The 19,370-nt window shown below is 43.9% G+C and overlaps 1 protein-coding gene across 1 annotated transcript in view; it reads left to right on the forward strand.

Annotated features, from left to right (window-relative positions):
- Nucleotides 1-7,972: 7,972 nt before the first annotated feature.
- The window catches only part of LOC120958286 (arrestin domain-containing protein 3-like), a 31,313-nt gene continuing 19,915 nt past the window's right edge, over nt 7,973-19,370 (forward strand). Inside the window, exon 1 of the mRNA XM_040380967.2 lies at nt 7,973-8,746. The gene's annotated coding sequence lies outside the window, so the exon portion shown is untranslated. The remainder of the gene's footprint in view (nt 8,747-19,370) is intronic.

Below are 19,370 nucleotides of genomic sequence, written 5' to 3' on the forward strand. Positions count from 1 at the left end.
GAATAAAACAGGAGCGAGCTATTGTGGTACCTCATGATTGGAATTTCCTGGATTAGTGTTGTGAGGACTCTTTGGCTGGAGAGCTCCAGGGGATACTACGCATTTAAACGCGCTTCTCCACGTGCTACTACAAAAGTGCTAAGAGTGCGTTGAAGTATGGATATGATCGTAATGTAACAACATTGTGCAATGGCCTGCTACATCCTTACCACAACTTACCTCTTCTCGTGTCCGGGCAAAGGTGCCCACTATTCTCATCAGGCACAGCAGATCGATCACATACGAGGCGATCGCAATTCCCGCTATCAGTATCGCCTGCCAGGTGATGTATGACCACCTGACGAGCAGCTTGGTCAGTATCAGGTAGCAAACGAACGTCAGGTGAATCAGCGCCATCAAGAAGTAAGTTATCAACGGTACACCAATTAGGTCGTTCAACGTTTCACACACTTTCGCAAGCTGTTCGTAAAACATCAGGTATCCTGCCGGTCCGTGATGCTGTTGTCGGATCTCTTCTTGATACACCGGATTTGTGGATAAGCGCTCAGCTGCCAAGTGATCCTTTAACTGTTCCACCATCATCAGCAAGTACTGTGCAGTGCCGTAAATCAGGTATGTCAAACTGGCGGCCCGCGGGCCGCATGCGGCCCGCGTCGATTCTGGATGCGGCCCGCAAGAGTATTTTGAGAATTGCTAAAAGCACTGCAAACCCTAAATCTGTTATTACTATTTGTCAAAGTGTATTAAATTTTCCAGAGAAGGACAATCCTTTTGTTGGTATATGGAAACTAACATGAATGTACCCATAACATCTCATAAACTTATTTTACACTAACGTACATATCAATCGAGACCCTTAAGAATCATTGAATCGAATGCAAGCTCAGTCGTATTATGTTTCGATTAAATTCTGAATATTAGCATAGTTTTGTGCACATTCGATTGCGCATTCTGTATGGAAAAATAGATTTGCGTCAACTGTCTACAAACGAAAAAGAAATGAAAATAACTTGATACACACACTAGGAAACTTCGCAACAACTAGTGATGGATTGTCGGAATCGCATCCACGGCTCAAAACCATTTCCGATTTTAGCTATTCTTACTCCGAATCCGGCCAAAATCAAACCAACAGTTCCGTTCGGTGCCGTCCGAAGCCTATCTTCTTCTTTTCTTTGGCTCAACAACCGATGTCGGTCAAGGCCTGCCTGTACCCACTTGTGGGCTTGGCTTCCAGTGACTAATTGATTCCCCCCATAGCAGGATAGTCAGTCCTACGTATGGCGGCGCGGTTTATTTGGGGATTGAACCCATGGCGGGCATGTTGTTAAGTCGTACGAGTTGACGACTGTACTACGAGACCGGCTCAATCGGCTATGGTCCGAAGCCTATAGAGCCGTTTAAAGCCATTCGGAACCGTTGGAGTCATCGGTTGTCCCACCGAATTTGACAATCTCCATGCCCCCGACTGCCGAGTAAAGGATTCATTCGGCTTCGATTTTTCCGACCTTAGAATGTTACATCATTGATATTCGATTGGAGCCACTTCTGTTTTTTGTCATAATCATGCCACCATAAATGTTAATAAAAATGATTGTAGCCAAGTTGGAATTATTTGTACCCAACATTCTGCAAGACGAATTAATGTAATTTCCAACCTCCTCAAAAATCAAAACCAAAATGATATGATTACGTTTAAGCCTAAAGGATTTAGATTAAGGATAAAAATAATCTAAATGCCGAAGCCATGCAATACAAAGCTTATTAATAGATTAGCTCACACAGTCCTCAATTCCTCAATTCGCGAATCATCTCCCTTCAAGTGTCAAAAACAGATTTGCCGATCTGTATGGGAACACACACCACGACTCTTCGTCAGATAAAATTATCGTAATTTAAAAAAAAGTTATTCGTAAAATACGGGTTCTTTTTATAAGAAATGAATATATCACCAGAACACTTGGAACTTGGAAATTAGCAAAAAATAATGTTTCAACACGTGTTATTACAATTTTTCTCTTGATCTGTCAAAACATTGCAAGCAAATATTTTTGTTATTCATCCAGTGATGGATAGCTCGGATTGCTTGAAAAAGATTCACTACAGGCTGCTAGACTTCTCCTACTTCAGTGAAAAAGTGTGTTTAACAGATATTTTCTAGCAGAACTGCTGTAAGAAAACGCGAGTAATGTAAAATGTCCTTTTTTAGTAATAACGTTGAAAGTACATTAAAAAAAATTTCTCATGTAAAAAATAGCACATATAAAAATAACATCGCGAATTTGTACATAACAAACGATTCCAGATAAGAAGCGAGGAGTACACAAAAAGTCAATTTGTTTAACAATAAAAATGTAAAAAAGTATTTTACATAAATATTGGGGTATATTTTCCATTCCCAACTTTGCGGCCCGCGAATCACTGAAATTTTGTACTTGCGGCCCTCTGATGAAATGAGTTTGACACAGCTGCCGTAAATGATCAGCAACACGACCGACTTCGTGAGCTGGCTCAGTACACTCCACAACAGAATTTGCACATACTTTGCATGAATGCCAGCACCAGGCAGCACAAGATTAAACGCAACGTTCACACCGTACACACTATCGTACACCAGACTGCAGAGCAAACAGGCGCGAAACCACTGCCAGAAGGGAAAGATGCCAAGAGATAGTGAGCTTCGGTAAACCTCTACCGATAGCTCAAACAACTGCTTCACTTTTGCGTGCTGGCAAAGCAAATAACACGGCGGAACGACCAGTAGGATCGCGTCCAGTAGCTCCCTAAACATCGCCGTGTAGCGTACAACGGAAATGCCTAGCTTCATCGTAAAGAAGGTGGTTAGAAAGACGTAGCATCGTCCCAACGGGCTGATTATGGCGATAATGAAGCAGTACACGAGTAACGAGCGGCTAAATTGGAGCGAAAGCGTCGCTGGGTGAAATTCGTAAGGAACAACACCGAGCGCGACCATTTTCAGGTGAACTAGCCTGGCCAATAGTTCTGAAAGCGGCATCGTTCGGCAGTAGGTTCGATGTTTGCAGCTGTATCGTTCGACAACTTGTGTAATGAATGGGCTTGTATTGGTATGTGAATTAATAGAAGCAAAAAAGAGCACTAACTACATACCGGAAGCTTATGTCGAGCGATACACAATTTAATTAATGTTTAATATTGGTAATGCTTTTGGTATGTTGATGTTTGTGTAAGATGCTCGTGGGTGTTGTAATTCATTCAATCATTCCAGCATGGTTAATCAATTACACCATTTTAGTACACATCGAGAGTCCCTCAGGATCTACCATTTCTTCCTGAATAAAACAGGAGCGAACTAAAACAGGATAAAACAGGAATTTTCTGGAGAAGTGTTGTGAGGACTCTTTGGACAGAACGTTAAAAGCGAAACTACGTATTTAAGTGCGATGTACTATACTATACTTGTAAAGTACTACTAAAGCTTGGTTCATTTAGAAATGGGGCACTTTGTTCGAATTACAGTGGTGCCCCCTATGGTCAAAAATGGAAAACGTTTTGTTTTGAGTGCGTTTGTTGACAACAGAAATCACTACACTTCATCAACTTTGCAAGAGGAGAAACGCAAACTGATTGTACACAACTATCTGCTTAATCCATTGGTGTCATTTCGGGAGCTGGCAAAACGGCCAAGTTTACCTAAGTTGACTGTTGCGCGAGTAACTAAAAAGTACCAGGAGACACAGACGACTGCTCATAAGGTGCAAACTAAGCGACGGAGTGGAACTTTAACTGCAATTGAAAGTCGTTCCCAGAATCCAGGTTAACCCAAACCTCTCAGACTAAGATCTCTGCTGTACGACGAATCCAACTCCGAGAAGATTTCAAATGTTTTGCGAGCCAGTAAACATCCAAATCGCAACATGAAACAACAAATAAAAGGCCAGAAACCGAGCTCGGAAGCTGCGCGATCAGGTGCTGACGAAAACCGCATGGTTACATTTTGAGGGATGATGGAAACCTACGTGACAGCCGATTTCAAACAAATCTCGGGAGTAAAATTGTATAGTGACGATGTTCGAGGCAACATCCCCAAGAAGTTTAAATTTGATTCGCCGATAAATTCGCTAAAAAATGTATGATTTGGTAAGGAATTTGCTCATGTGGCAAAAACTCCACCATGTTTGTGACGAATAAGAAGATGAATGTTCAATAAAACCTCTAACCCTTACAATAGCTAACACCCTGGCACAGCTCTGTCACTGGGTCACATTAACAAGAATTGGAAGTAAATCAAAAAGTGTAACCGGAATTAAAAACCAAGGAAACGATAATAACCTCGCCAAAAAAATGAACATGAAAAAGGGAAAAAGGCATGAATAGTTTTTGATAGGAACTGAGTCCAGGATATAATTCTTCTATTAGGCGTAACGTCCTACGCGGACACATGCCGGCCTATACAGACTTTCGAGACTTTGTGCACTACCACACAGCCGGATCGCCAAATCCTTGCTACGGGGGGACGGTCCATTCTATACTCGAACCCATGACGGGCATGTTATTGAGTCGTTCAAGTTGACGACTGTACCACGGGACCGCCCTAGGATAACAGATTGTCTTTTCATGTGAATAAAAACTGTACGCACAATTGGTACCAAAATACTAAAAAGTTACATAGCCCATACATAAGACATCTGTCTATACAACCGATAAATAGGATACATAACCGGGTCTGGCAATCTGTGGCATGTTGGTAAAGACTTGGACTAAGAAGCAGGAACAGTAAAACAGTGTGAGGAAACACTCTATACCAAAATCTTTTTTTTTTTTTTGCATATGCTTTCACAAGTTCGACTGCAAGTGGGCTAAATTAACTAGTAATGAAAACAATTGAAGAAAACAGGGTACAGTTACTAAGGACATCATACAAATGAAGAGTTGGTACAACTTACTGGCGACAACAGTGTCTGAAGCAGCTGTGCGCCGGTTGATTATAACAACACCTATGATTCATTTAAAGTTTTCCAATTGGATTAATGGTACAAAAGATACCCGCAATGCAAAGTCCCCCCATTTCTAGATGATCTAAGCCTTAGTGCGTTGAGGTATGCATGAGATCGCGTTATAAAAACACTATTCAATAGCCTTCAACATTCTTACTACAACTTACCTCTTCCCGCGTCCGGGCAAAAGTGCTCACTATCCTCATCAGGCAAAGCAGCTCAAACACAGTCCACATCAACTCGACTCCTGCCAGAACATTCTGCACCACTGAAAAGTTATGCCACTCTACCATCACCTTCGTTAACATCACGTAGCAAATGAACGTCAGGTGCATCAGCGACATTAAACAGTACGTGATCAACGGTACACCAAACAGATCGTTCAGGATTTCGCACACCTGCCACAGCTGCCCGTAGTACTGCATCCAGCCGGCCGGTCGCACGTGTAACTGTCTCAACGTTTCTTGCTGCACTGGACCCGTTGAACGGTGCACACCAAGCAACAACTTTCAACTGTACCAAAGCCATCTGCAGGTACTGTCCACTGCCGTACATGATCAGCATGACGGCCGACTTCGACAGCTGGCTCAGTGCAGTGCTTAGCAACAGGTTCACTATTTCTAGATGGAGCTTAATTCCCGGTAGGAAAATGCTAAGCGAAATAATCACAGCATTCACACTCTCGTACATCACATTAAAGAGCAAACAGGTGCGAAACCACCGCCGAAAGGGAAAAGCACTCACTGTAGGGTTGTGGTATAGCTTTACCAACAGCTCGAACAGTCGCTTCACTTGCCTGTGACGGTAAAGCAAGCAGCACGGTGGCACAATGAGCAGCACTACGTCCCAGAGCTCAATGAAAAGGGCCGCATAGAATGCTACAATGTATTCATCATGCAGCCTTAAGAATGTGGTCAGATAGATGTAGAAGCGGCCCGTCGGCCCTAGAATGACGATCGCGCAGCAGTACACCAGCAGTTCGCGCCGAAGCTCGAGCGTTAGCGTGGAACGGTGAAAGTGGAACGGAACCACCCCGAGCAGGACCATTTTGAGGTGAAGCAATCGGCTTAACACTTGTAATGCTTCCATCTTTTGGCTGGTTGATTTGTTACACTTTTCAGCTCCTCCGATGCAACTCGCTCCGCTTAATTGAACAGCCTTTAGCGTAATGAACCGATGGACCGTTTCGCCTGCTTGTTTGCGCTGTACGACGACGACGAACCTTTCAACCCAAGGTTACCTTGGGCAGGCGATGTGCTGCTGTATGTGATATTTAATACATTTTATTAATTAATGATGTACCTGTTGTTTGGCTCATCGTCACCTGCTGCTGTTGTTCAGCAGCTGATCTCGCAACGCTTTTGCATAATTCAAACGCACCCATTAATTGCGTTATTTTGCTTCACATAATGCATGAAACTGTATCCTTCTGCACCAACAACGATATTCTTTAATGTTGTGGATTATTGCTATTTAAAGTTGGGTTTCATCACGCAGCGCAAAAAATGAACATCCCTTTCATTGACTGAACCGGAAAATGCTCTTTAAACGCTTGATGATTCAATTTAAAAGCTTTTCCTCGTAAAAAATACGTAAATCCACGGGCTAATTTCATTCACAGTCACTACATCCTTAATTTAATAATCGATTACATTTTTTTTTTAACATTTCTACCCTCCTCACACCTTTCCATACTCCTCTGCTCATCTGTTTCTGTATCCGCCTCTCTGGTTTTTTTCCACCCCTCAAAGATATTCGGTAATTGGAAGGCCCGGGGGCAGTAAACACGGATTACGCACACGTACCATAATCCTTTAGCTGGCGGGAGGGTGGGCTGAAGGAGAAGGAGTGGAGGAAAAAAGCGATATGAAAATCTCAATTAACCCCCCCCCCCTCACTCGCCCCCGCATTTGCCCCTCAGGCTCAGGGATCGATTTCAATTATCCGCACTAATGAAGCCAACCAAGTTTGGCATTAGTGAACGGGAGCGCACGCCGGCGTTAGCGAAGTACGATGTGAGAAATTATTTAACCGAGCGACAATAACAAAGTCCGGGTAATGTCCCGGGGACAGCATTGGGGATGTGTGTGAGTATGTTTTTTTTTTTTTTTGCTAAAATTACGTAACTTTATGTTTGTACAAACCGCAAACTGGTTGGATCTAATTGCGGATGATACAATGTAATTTACAGCTTAAATTCTATTTCGAAAGCATGGAGAGGCACGTGCATGGCCATAATCTTCCGATTTCACTCCGTTGAATTAAGGACATTATTTTTACAATTTTTTAATGTTAATTCCAGGTTCTTGATGGAAGTAAAATATTACAATAAATTCACACAGAAAATCAGCACAAAAAGTATATAAATATACATCAAACGCATCATTATATTTTTATTTAAATGTCCAATCCTTTTCATTGTGTGAGTGTATAGAAACGACGTAGGCATCGACACAACACAACGCTAATGCCACGTGTAGTTCCAATGGTCGAATTATAATATGTGTGCACTCTGGCACCAACAAAGCTGCCGCCAAATATAGTATGACGCGTCGGTTGCGAAAGCATAAGTGGTAAATAGGGCATCCTCAAGCGCACACACTCGCACACACACATACACGTGGAATGCTGAATCTATTCGAAACGTCATCATACGTCATACACGGACACTGCGCTATAGTGGTATGAGTGTCATCTAGAAAGCACATTGCGAACCACCACACCACAGTATGCGCTGAAATATCGTTGACGAGAATATCGAAGCGGACGCCTGGTGGTTCGTAAACTAGTAGTTTTTAATTGTATTTTTTATTATTTAAAAATGAATGAATTTAGAATTTTTCTAAATTTTAAGTTTTTTTTTGTGGTTATTTAAAATTAATCGATTTTATTAAAATATTTTTAATTTCTTTATAGAAACAAAATACGAAACGCTACCGTCTCCGTTTCGGTTTCCAAACAATCCATCTCCGAAGCGGACCCGAAGCTTAACCGAAAGATTCCGACCGTTTCAACGACGTCATCACCCGTGGCTTTCCGTGGCAGGGCTTGCCTGAAGGATGCAATCAGCGAAGTGGCATGCTGCCAAGCACATCAGTTAACATTCGTTCGCGCGACGGTGCGGACACGGACAGACGAACGCGCGTACAACATTGCCTTCTTTGCGAGCCCTTGCGAGGTGTGTCACCGTTGTTGTGGCGTCGTTGTGTTTTTACGCGGTAAATGCGAAATACGCCTGCTTTACGCCAGTGTCTTTAGTGCGCCAAAAAACGAGAGAGAAGAAAAAAGAAGATCCCATCACGCACACGCGTGCACAAAAGGATACACGCTGTTTGCGGATTGTGGTTGGTGTCATAATTCTACGCTCTTACCCATCGGCGGGAAGCAAGGGACACAGGGGGGGGGGGGGATTTCAGGCACTTTTCTCGCTCGTGGTGAATCGTTAATTGGTGCTTAATTGTGCGCGTCATCACTGGGGCGTTAGGCCTCTCGGTGTACTCTGCCCCTTGTGTTGTGTGGTGTGTGTGTGTGTGTATGTTGCAGGAGTGCAAGGAAAGGTAGAAGAGAAGGGAGTGGGAGACAAAAATCCCCTGCGGATATTGCCGGCGCCTTCCAGCGATAATCCACACTGGTGAAACGCACCAAGCCCGACAGGAAGAGGCAAAGCCGAGCGCACCGTAAGCGCAGGTGTTTGTTCAGTGTTTTAGAAGAGTTTTTGGATTTTATCACCGTTACATCGCATCGCTCGTCATCGGTTAAGAACTTTTTCGGTAAGTCTGGAGCTGGATGAAGATGTGTGGTTTGGCGGGAGGGGTGCATACAAAATGAGAAGGGAAACAAATGGATGTAAATTTAAAATTTGTCACTTAAAACATGGCTCACAGGCTGTACACAGGCGGGAATGCACGAAGAGCGATGTTTTACTGCACCAAAACTTGTTTCCCGATGGGGGGTTTGCAGGATATGGTGGCTTTTAAGAATGTGGTCAAAGTCATTAATTAAAGGCAAAGTTGGGCCGGTAGCAATTTGCTAAACTTGTTACAGTCGATTTAATGGCTACAATTTTGCTGCTTTGAGTGGATTGTCTGATGCTGTTCTAGGAGATTCAATTTACATTATTAATGTTTATTTAATAAGCTAAACTTTATCATAATTCACTTCTTTATTTTACGAACGAATCAAGAAAAGCTTTCAATAATATCACTTAGCGCCTGAAGGTATGCAAAATGTCGTTTTTCTCTTGTCTATATCTGATTACCCATATTTTTGCATACATTTAGGCGCTTCACAATAAAAATAGCTTCTTTAAAGCTTTCAATGTACGTACTGTTGTCTATGAAGTATTTATTACATTTTACATCGAAAAATATGCAAAAAACACCATCCCAAAACACCTTGCGTTGCAGTCAATCACATCCTATATTGGTATTGTTATAATAATACCCCCTCCGAAACTGTTTATCAGCAATGGCAAGTAGATTGGTTCCAAAATTAGCTCCTCGCATTAGCGCAATGTAAGCAAATCAAATTCAATCGCACCATACAACCAAAACTAGTGTGCACCGCAGCGTCACACAAATATTTCCATACATTTGCGCTCGCTCGCTTGCTCGCCCGCCCCAAAATATTTTGCCCTAAACATTCCCGTGCCACATTCTTCATTTATGACAATTTTATTTTCTCCCCCAACAATTCCACAATTTCACGTTCGCAGTCATCGCCGAATCATTGCAAGCTTCGACGGCATGGCACCGGCACGGTACGGCTGTAAGAATGGCTCGCGCGAACGGGCACAGGCAAATTTACATAATTTTGAGTCGCTCTCGGCTCGGCTCCATCACTGCGCGCTGACAGCTATCTGTTTGCGCTGGCAAAAGGCAAATTGGGAAATACAGAGCAGCGGGTTTGCCTTGCCCGCCCGATTGTGCAAAATTGTGTGAAATATCATTTTCTTCGCAACATTCCGATCCACGTGCTTGCCGTGAGATTCCACCAACGTGAACACCAAGCAACAATAGCGAAAAGAAAAAAAAAGAGCAACACAGAGTGTCCCCATTTTCCTACTGGTGTGTGTGTGTGTGTGTGTGTGTGTGTCTTTCCGTTTTGCTACTAGACACCGTTGTCCCCTCCGTGCGCGTGGAGTTCTCTTGGAATTGGAAAGCCAAACAGCAGCAGCAGCAGCAGCCAGCAGCAGCCTCATCATAAACTTTTCGTCTTTTCGGCCAAAAACGAACACAAAAAGTGAAGAACATTCCCGGTTTTGCCAATCCAATCACTTCTGCCACAGCTGAATCGCATTGTGTTGCCACAGCTACTCCCTGTTCGGGGGAGGGGAAGCTAGAGAAGGATTTCGATCCGTTTCCTTGCGAGAAGCGAACAAACTCGGCCAAACGCCGTTGCCGCATGGGTGAAGTCATCCGTTGACCTTCAGCGGTCCGCGCGCGCCCCTGTAATTCCCGGGTCGCAGGCTTTCGCGCGGCCCATCCATTACCATGTCAACTCGCTTCCCGAGCACCCGCATGGATGGTGCTTGTTTGGAAGAAAATGTATGCTCGCGTGAGCCATTCTTCTCCCGGCACGCGCTCCCGGGATGTGTTGTTCACATTCGGATGCGTTTTCAACCAGGCGACGATGTGGATGTGTGCCGACCGGTGTTCTAAGTATCATGATTGGTCCAGCTGCAAAGTCTGGGGCCCATCCGATGTGCATTTGCCAGTGTTCATGTTGTGGGAATTTAATTAAATTTGCTCTTCCATGCCCAACATGTGCACACAACGAATGGAGAAGCAAATAGTTAAAATAAAAAAAAAACCCGCATTCACCCTGCTAAAGGAAACACATTTTTACATAATGCAATGCCCCTTTTTTATCGCGATGCCATTATGGGTTGGGTGTACTGTACCGCTCCCATGCGAGCCCCAAAAGATGCACTATTAGCGCTGAAGCAATAAAAAGCGCCCGCACACTCAAGTGGTGCAATAAATGTTTGCTTCAAAGCTCTGCCTTTCTTACAGCGGTACAGCTTAAGGGCAATAAACATACACACAAACGAAACAAAACAATAGCAACTGCAACAACTGCAACCGCTCGGTGCGCTTTTGTGCCAGCTTACAACCGGCGAGAGCGAGGCCAAATTCAATTTGAACCTTTCGCCCTCATGTACTTCACTTGAAACCGTCAGCAAATAGCGCTGTTGCTAGTGCGGAGAATGGAATTTTCTGATTAACTGTTGCACGCAAAAGGCTCCCGTAAAGAGTGCAAGAGAGAGAGAGAGAGAGAGAGAGAGAGAGAGAGAGAGAGAGAGAGAGAGAGCAAGGGAGAAGCTTTTATGCTGAAGGTTGTGGGCGTGTGTGTGAGTCTTTGACTTTATGGAGTCAGGTTGCAATTCAATTGAAGCTTCACATTCGTACTGCTTTCATTTTCATGAGGTTTTACCAACCCCATTTTAGCGAACTTCCCCGAAGTGATGCAACAAAAAACGAGGAAACTTTACCTCAACAACAACAACAACAACACAGCTACAGAACCACCCGCATACAAACTGTAATATATAATTACATTCAGCGTACTTTGGTGGTGGTGGTGGTGATGGTTGGCAGCACCGTCCCTTACAAACATGCAAACGTCCCTCCTGGCACTGGAAACTGACAGAGCAGACCGGGGAGCTTTTAAATGCAGTATCACGCATGCATTGCATTCATATATTAAATCTTTAAAAGGATGGGATGGGAGTTGAGGGGAAGGCGGTACTGTGAAAGGGGCGAGTGTAGTCGGGTGGTGCTATCACTAAAACTATTCTACCCCCACTGAAGCTTTCAACGCAACATTTTGAAATGGACGATCTCGTTTTACTGAAGCATTTATCTGCCCAGCGTGTGGAAAAAGGGTTATCTGATGTGAAGCGATACGAGTGCAAGACGGTGAAGCTAAGAGGGACACGCTTAACTGTGGTTGAAAGATATTCCAAATGGGTAAACTTATTCAATGTAATAAAGGTTTACCATAGCGCTGAATTTTAACATCTTTTGCATACTGTTAGGTAAATTAATTTGCGCCAAAATGTATGCAACCATGCAATTACACTTTTAGCACCATTAGCAGCATCAAAAGATTGCTGATAAGTTTACTAATTCTGGCGCTTTCAGATCGTTCTACTTTATTTTCGCCAAAATGTATGCAACCCTCATAGCACCATTTCACTATGAGCACTGCTTAAGCAAGCAAAGTAAAATATAACTCACAGATTTATCAACTTTTGATTAAACTTCTATTGTCGATTGCCTACTCCTAAGCACTCTCTTCGTTTCGCAATTAATACTTCGCCTAATGGTATGCAATCCTCAAAGCTCAATTACACCAACAGCAACCTCCTGTACAACCCTTTTTCATCACATTCGATGCTTAAAGGTCAGCGTCCGTTACATTATTCATCAACGCAATTTGTTCTTATTATCAATCTGATTGCTTTATCTTCTCATCTTATTTAAGCTGCACACTTTTCGGTGAACTGTTTGCACTTCCTCCACCTTTTCCACTCCTAAATGGCTGCAATCTTCATTACACAATTACGTTGTCAGCACATTTTAAACCGAAACCTCACCCCATTTAGCGATACAGATTCCGTAATGCATTATTTATGATCGCACTTTGGTTCGGTATTGTGCAAGCGCCGTACTTTGTTTTCCCTTTTTTAGTTCCACAACAAAAACCCCTTTGCTGTAAAACCACAAAAACCCTCGTCCTCGTTCTTTTTTAGAGCATCGATACCAGTGAGGTGCTTTTTTCTAAATCTAAAATTCAGATACAATCACCCAACAGGTACGCATTAACGCCAAACCCCACTGCCAGTGCTACACCGGTTCACGCCGGTACGAATGCCCGTGGCAAGCAACGGCACACAGGCAGATGCAGGGGGGGGGGGGGGATCGTGCTTTACGCCAGCCAAGAAACTAGCAGTCAAAGTTGCGTCAAAAGCAATCGCAATAAAATGCATTAAATATGAAATAGAGCCACACTTCTTGCCCCGGTTTTGTTGCCCCCTACCCGGGGCGATAGGAAAACCGAGCAGCATGCTCATAAAATGAAAGGCTTCAAATAAACGGAACGTGATGTGTACATGGAGAAACATTACCGTTGCGTCTACCAACCGAGCGGGTACGAGCTACCGTTTGCTGTGCCAACGATGGTTACTAGCCTGACGGTACGCGCTTACTAGGCGCCCGCTCGCAGCCATCTTACGCTTCCCGGTGGATTAATTCCGCCTTCTTGCGTGATTGCATCACGTCGCGCAATTTATGGGAACGTGTTAAGAGTGTATGCATACGGAATGGCGCACTAAAGTCGGCTTCTTTCTTCTCGTTACACACACACACACACACGGAGAGGAAAAGCTGTGCTTTTTGTAGAGCAAAAAATTTACCAGTTCCACCCAAGGTTGATTGGGGGGAAAAATAGAAGTGTCGCAAAGCAAAAACAAAAATAAAATGAAACTAAATAACAAAGCAGCATAATGCAACAAAGCATTCTCGTGGAATACATATCGATTGGAAAGGAGACAAACCAGAACAATCCCCAAACTCAACCCCGTCGTTTAAAAAACACGGAACTTGGAACTCGATTGAAAAACTCCACCGTTTTTGGGGCTGCTTAAGCATCCACAGCCTCCCCCATTCTTCTTGTTCAATGTTTTCATTGCCTTTCTTCTGCTGGGCAGCCCGGGGAGAATTGGCTACGCTCCACCCAAAAAATGGGCAATCGAGCAGAAATGATGCCACCCGGGCAATGCGGTGTCCCGAACTGAACCCACCAAAAACCCCTGTAAGCCGTCCGTCGGGTTGGGCCAAAGTCCACCGAAGCCCACCAGTGCCACGTTATCTCCCGGTGTGGCCAACACAAAACAGAAGGAAAAAATGACAGGAGCATGGAAAAAAAGAATGCCGAACGCTCCTCTTTTTTCCTGCTATGCCAGTGGGAAATCTTAATCCACTGCTTTTTGGTGCTTTCTACTTCAGAGCTTACACACACAGAAAAGCACAATTTATCTACACAACTTTCAGGACAGCTGAACCAAACCAAAAAAAAGCGAGGGGATGGCCAAAACTCTCCGCTATAAGGGTGAAAAACGACACGAAACAGACAAGTGGTTGCGATTTTATTTTTGCTTCACCACCATATCCGTGGAGTACTTTCCACTTGTTATTGGTGTGGTACAATCAAAGCTGCTTTTGGGGTAGCGCAGGCAAAGTGCAAAAAATAAGTTCCACTGGAACTGTTTTCGTTTTCCCTCTTTTTGTGCTTTCCTGCTTATCGGGTAACTGAGAGGAATAACAACAAAAAAAGGCTCGTCAAGAACCCAAAATTGAGAGCAATAAAACGGTAAACCATTGATGTTGAATAGGTTGTTTTTTTCGGCATTGTGAGAAAGCTTTTGGGGGAACGCCTTTGTGTCCGATAGTGAAAGTAAAACTTCACCAACAGAACACAACCCACACAGCCACACAATATGCTGCGATACGTGTTTTTAGGAGAGGGAGAGAAAGAGAAATCCGTTCAAGGACACTAAACGGAACAAAAAGCAGTCAATTCTTGGGAGAATTATACCAGGAACCAAAAGTTGAATGCTAACGCCTCATCCCCTGCCATTAATGTGAAGGGCAAATGGCGCTGGAGCGCCGGAGAACGGCACATGTACACATTAGTAAACAAAACAATAAATCACCTGATTAGAAATTCAATTAAAGGTCAAAGTAAGGCGGGCAGAACCGTAGAATGAGAACAAAAAAAGATGGGCTTCCTCAGGCGCTTCAACATACAAACACACATACACCTACACACTAAAGACCCATTTCAGTGCTCACCCCGGCGGGATGCCGTTCGATCCGTTGTCTTATCTGTGTCGGATGCTGAAGGTGGCGTAATTGGTGGCCCTATCTGCCTGCTGCCAGACCGTGATTCGTGACAGGGGAACGAACCTTGAGTGATTTGACATTTGAAGGCTACCGGGGATTGATGTGGATGCGAAAGCACTGTTGCAGTGCGGGGGTTTGGCTGACGTGGGAAATCGGTACGCATGTGTAATTTCCATGCAAGCAAATGCTGCCACATTAACTCGATCTCGCATATTCTGCTTATTTGATTGATTTATTGCATGCCAATTGCTGCCACTTTGCCCATTTATTGATCAAGGTCGTGTGAAGTAAATTAAATTGCAGTGTGTTTGAGTGTGCGTGGTTTTCGATTTGATTGGTAGAAACAAAAAAAGGGCATTAATGTATGTAAAAAGTTTTTATTTTATTAGTTTTTATTACAATGTGAAATTTAATACGTAAATATTAAAAATGTAAGAAGAAGAAATAAAACAAACAATATAAAGCCGGAGCATTCTTACAAAAATTAAAAAATGTAAAATAATCAAATTAATGAAAATAAATAAACAACCACGTGTAAAAATATGAGAATCTAAAAAATAATCAAATTTATTATTTGTCCCAAAAACAACATAACACGAGACTTTCTAAGATAATATGGTAATGAAAAACTATATCTTCAATAAGCCCCTTAAAATATGCAATCACCATAACTTTGTTCCTTTGTTCCGTCCGCTTACTATGATTTTTTTTCTGATTTACGATATCTATTGCAATCAAAGTTATTGCATACATTTGGGGGCTTTTAGCACAGTGCACTCTATCTTCTTCGAAATGGCATAATAATTAACACCATTACTGTCCAAATCGACCGTGATGGCCAACGCACCAGGGCAAACAATAAAAGCAACGCTATCGAATATTGATAAACACAAATCGCACGAAATAAAAGAAAACGTGTGTCTTCCACTCCTTCACACCATTCCACTTCACGCGAAGAAATGTGTGTGTGTGTTCTTCAAACTTCTCCAATTCTTAACGTACTTCGCACCAACTTTACCGGTTAGTTCCAGCTTTTGTTTGAGCCCTGCCGCAAAAGCTCCACCGCTTCACGCACGCACTTCACGCGCTGGGGCGCAAATGGTTCGTTTCCGAAATTGATACGGTTATTGCGCTTTCCACTTTGCGAACTTGCCTGCGCGTGCTGCTCTTATGTGGGTGTATGCGTTTGTGTATCGCATCATGCGAAACGAACTTTTATTTGGGATCCTTTTTTGTTCTGCTCACAATCTAATGGGAGCACCCGTTTTTGGGGTGGTGTTTGGGCTGATCGAGTTCGCACATGCATGCATCCCTGGTGCGACCGACCATCTGTAAACGTGATTCTCACGCACGCAAATCGAAACGACCATCGTGGTACGAGGGGTAGAGAGTCCGTCGACCGTCCTTTAGTCTTCCAAATCCAACCTGCACGATGCTTGTTGGGTTCTTTTCCCGGTTTTTCTTTGTGCAATAGTTCTCGTGGGACCGTTTGACAGTGTGAAAGTTGCGTTTTGCTTGTCTTTATTTTGACCGCTTTGTCCCGCTTGATTTGATTCACTTTGAAGCGATTTAAATATTTCAAGAGATCTCTTGCCCACAATACTGCGTTTCGAGAAGGGAAGTAATGGTTTATTGGAGTTTTGATGCTTTTAAATAAAACAAATATTCAAATGACGTGAGACTACCATGAATGAAATGTCATGTTTATGTCATTGTTTATTTAACTATAGCATACTTTTAGGAGCTGTACGTATGAACTTGATACGAAAAATTATTTTTTAACGCAAATTGCATACTTTAAGGCAAACTTTTCTACATTATATTACATCTACGCTTAATTTGTTACAACAAATGGGATTTTTTGTAAACTTGCTGCAAAAGGAAGCTACATACTAATGAAAAAATCCAGTAAAGCACCCCTCCGTTCTTAATGGAATTTGCTAAATGTTAATGAGACACTCAATCGCAACACTACTGGCTACTGCTTTAGCACTTACTCTTGGCATAAATTAGAGAATCGCTTTGATCAGCTTTCTTCCCTATCGCTCCGGAGCCTTTTTACCCCCCATTCTCTAACCAACTCACCTTACCAGCGTGTTGATAGGAGCAGCGTGCTGACAAGGCCGACAAGTCAGGCGATAAAACCGATAATAATCTTATCATCTTGAATCTCATCTCGCAGCAGCAAAATCTCGACGAGCGCTACCGCACTAAAGCCACTCGATCTCACCGGCCGGGTTTTTAGTCAAGTACCAGGAACCAGGAGTATCTGAACATCGGCAGCTCTTTTCTGGCTGCTTGAAGCGTGAAGTAGGCGTGTGCTTTTTACACCCCACCAAGCGCCACTCCCGACAACCGCAGCCGATTTCGCGCGAAGAATGCGAACGATTGGATCACGGCAGCCGGCAGCTCAATCCTCAATAATAATCCTATGCAAAGTGCTACTCGCACACACGGTCGTCGCTTTACATTTCAATATTCTCTGCCATCGCTCCGGGTTTTCCATCGAATCGAATATTTACATGGTAATATTCGCTTGGCTCGCTTCGCGCTCAAAGCGCTTCATCTCGAAAGCACGCGAACGTAGCGTGTTGTGCGACCTTCTTTAATGGCACCGAACTAAACCACATGACAGTAGCAGTATAAAAACGGGCACACAAACACACATACACACACAAAGCTAGTGAGCGCATGTCACTCTACGCGCGGGACCAAGTGGCACCGATATCTATTCGCGAAACTACTAGTTTGCTCCCCGGGGATGCTAGTGGGAAAACTTTCCATTAATCAATATTCATAAGACCGCGGCAATGGACGCGGGAAGGAAGGGGGCGTGGACGTGGGCCCATTACCGCCCCATCGACGGTGCACGTCGCCTGCCGGGTGGATAAGAGGATCGTCGAAAAGTGATTATGATCCGATTAGCCTGGACGGCAGTCCAGTGTGCGATTCGAAGCGTGTTGACGCAAAACTCGAGCGGTGTGTGAGTGTGTCCCGTGGCGCTGTTTATTGCATGCCTATTTGCGTTCAGTCGCGCGGCCTCAAACGCCGAAGCGCCGTTCGACAAATGGGTCGATAAATGGGAAAAGTTGGACCATTTCGCTATGGATGGTACGGGCAATACAGACAGATCAAACGTACAAGTTGCGTGTGCAAATTGCATACTTTAAGGCAACTTTTACGATTGAACGCCTACAGGTATGCAATTTGCTGTGCTAAACTGCGTTATGAAGATAAATATTTGATTTAGTGCACGTCAACGGTTATGCGCATCGCTCTGTGACTCAATTCTAAGCAATTAATAATTTAATACTGAAAGATTCCTCTTTTTCCCGGCATTATTTCATCTTTTTCAACAAAATCTCTAATTACATTGAGCCCCGCACGGTCCCGTTTAGCAGCACAATACGGTTCACGCTTCAATGATATGATATTCCGGGAAAAAGGCTCCCCTGTTGCATTCTGCTCACCAAACCGCATCACGTCCACTGTCACTTGTCAGCGTTGGATTTCGGAAAAGTTCCATGCATTCAGGCCGTGCGCCTCTGAACGCGGACGTGCCATTTTGGCACCCGTGGCGCTTGATGGATACTGAACGATACTTTCCCCGAGCCCCAAGCCCCAAGCCGAGCAAAAGGGAAAGGTATCTCCCTGTGTGCTACTAATTTCCTACCATTTGTGCCTTTTGCCTTGCGTGCCCTGCTGAACCGCACCTTCGACGCCTCTGGTGCTGGCAGAGCCATGGATCCAATGGCGCTCATTCTATTAAATTCGCAAGCAAACTTTTGACATTAGGTCGCGCACGATGGCAGAAGGAAAAAGCTTTACCACAGAGTCAAATTCATCGCTTCAATGCATTCGAGGGCTGGTTCCCGAAACAACACACACACACACATACAGACACGTTGAACAAACTTTAACAATCTCATCTGTCGCTGATGGAGGGGAAATAGTTACGATGAGCCCCAATTGGGAGATGCCCGCTTGACGATGACGGAGCGTTCGGCGAGTGCTGCGCTCCGTGACGAACCGAATCTAATTTAATCATTACGCCATTATTTGTCAAGGGGCTTGGGGTGTTTGGGAGCGTGATGAGCGAGATTTCAGCCGCACGGATGGAAGAAACGACCACAAAATAAACCCCCGTCAAATGAAACGGGTCACCAATAAGACCCCAGGACTCATAAACCAAAACTCATTCGGGATGAACACAAAGCAAAAGCTTCTGACAGCCCGTTCCCCCTCTTTATGTGTGTGTGTGCGCGCAAGTGAGTAAGAGCATACTAAAATCAAACAGGCTTCCCCCTCCAGCTCGCGTTGACAATAAAATGGGTGAAAACATTACACCCAATGCGGTTCCACGTATGAGTGTGTGTGGCGTTATACATATTCGCTCCAACATATTCACGTACACGATTTGCTGGCGTGAAGGTAAACAAACCCGTCGGATGCTTTTATGCTGCTTCATTCACCGGCGCAACCTTCG

Source organism: Anopheles coluzzii, chromosome 3 (genome assembly GCF_943734685.1).
Source record: "Anopheles coluzzii chromosome 3, AcolN3, whole genome shotgun sequence".
NCBI classification, from domain to species: domain Eukaryota; kingdom Metazoa; phylum Arthropoda; class Insecta; order Diptera; family Culicidae; genus Anopheles; species Anopheles coluzzii.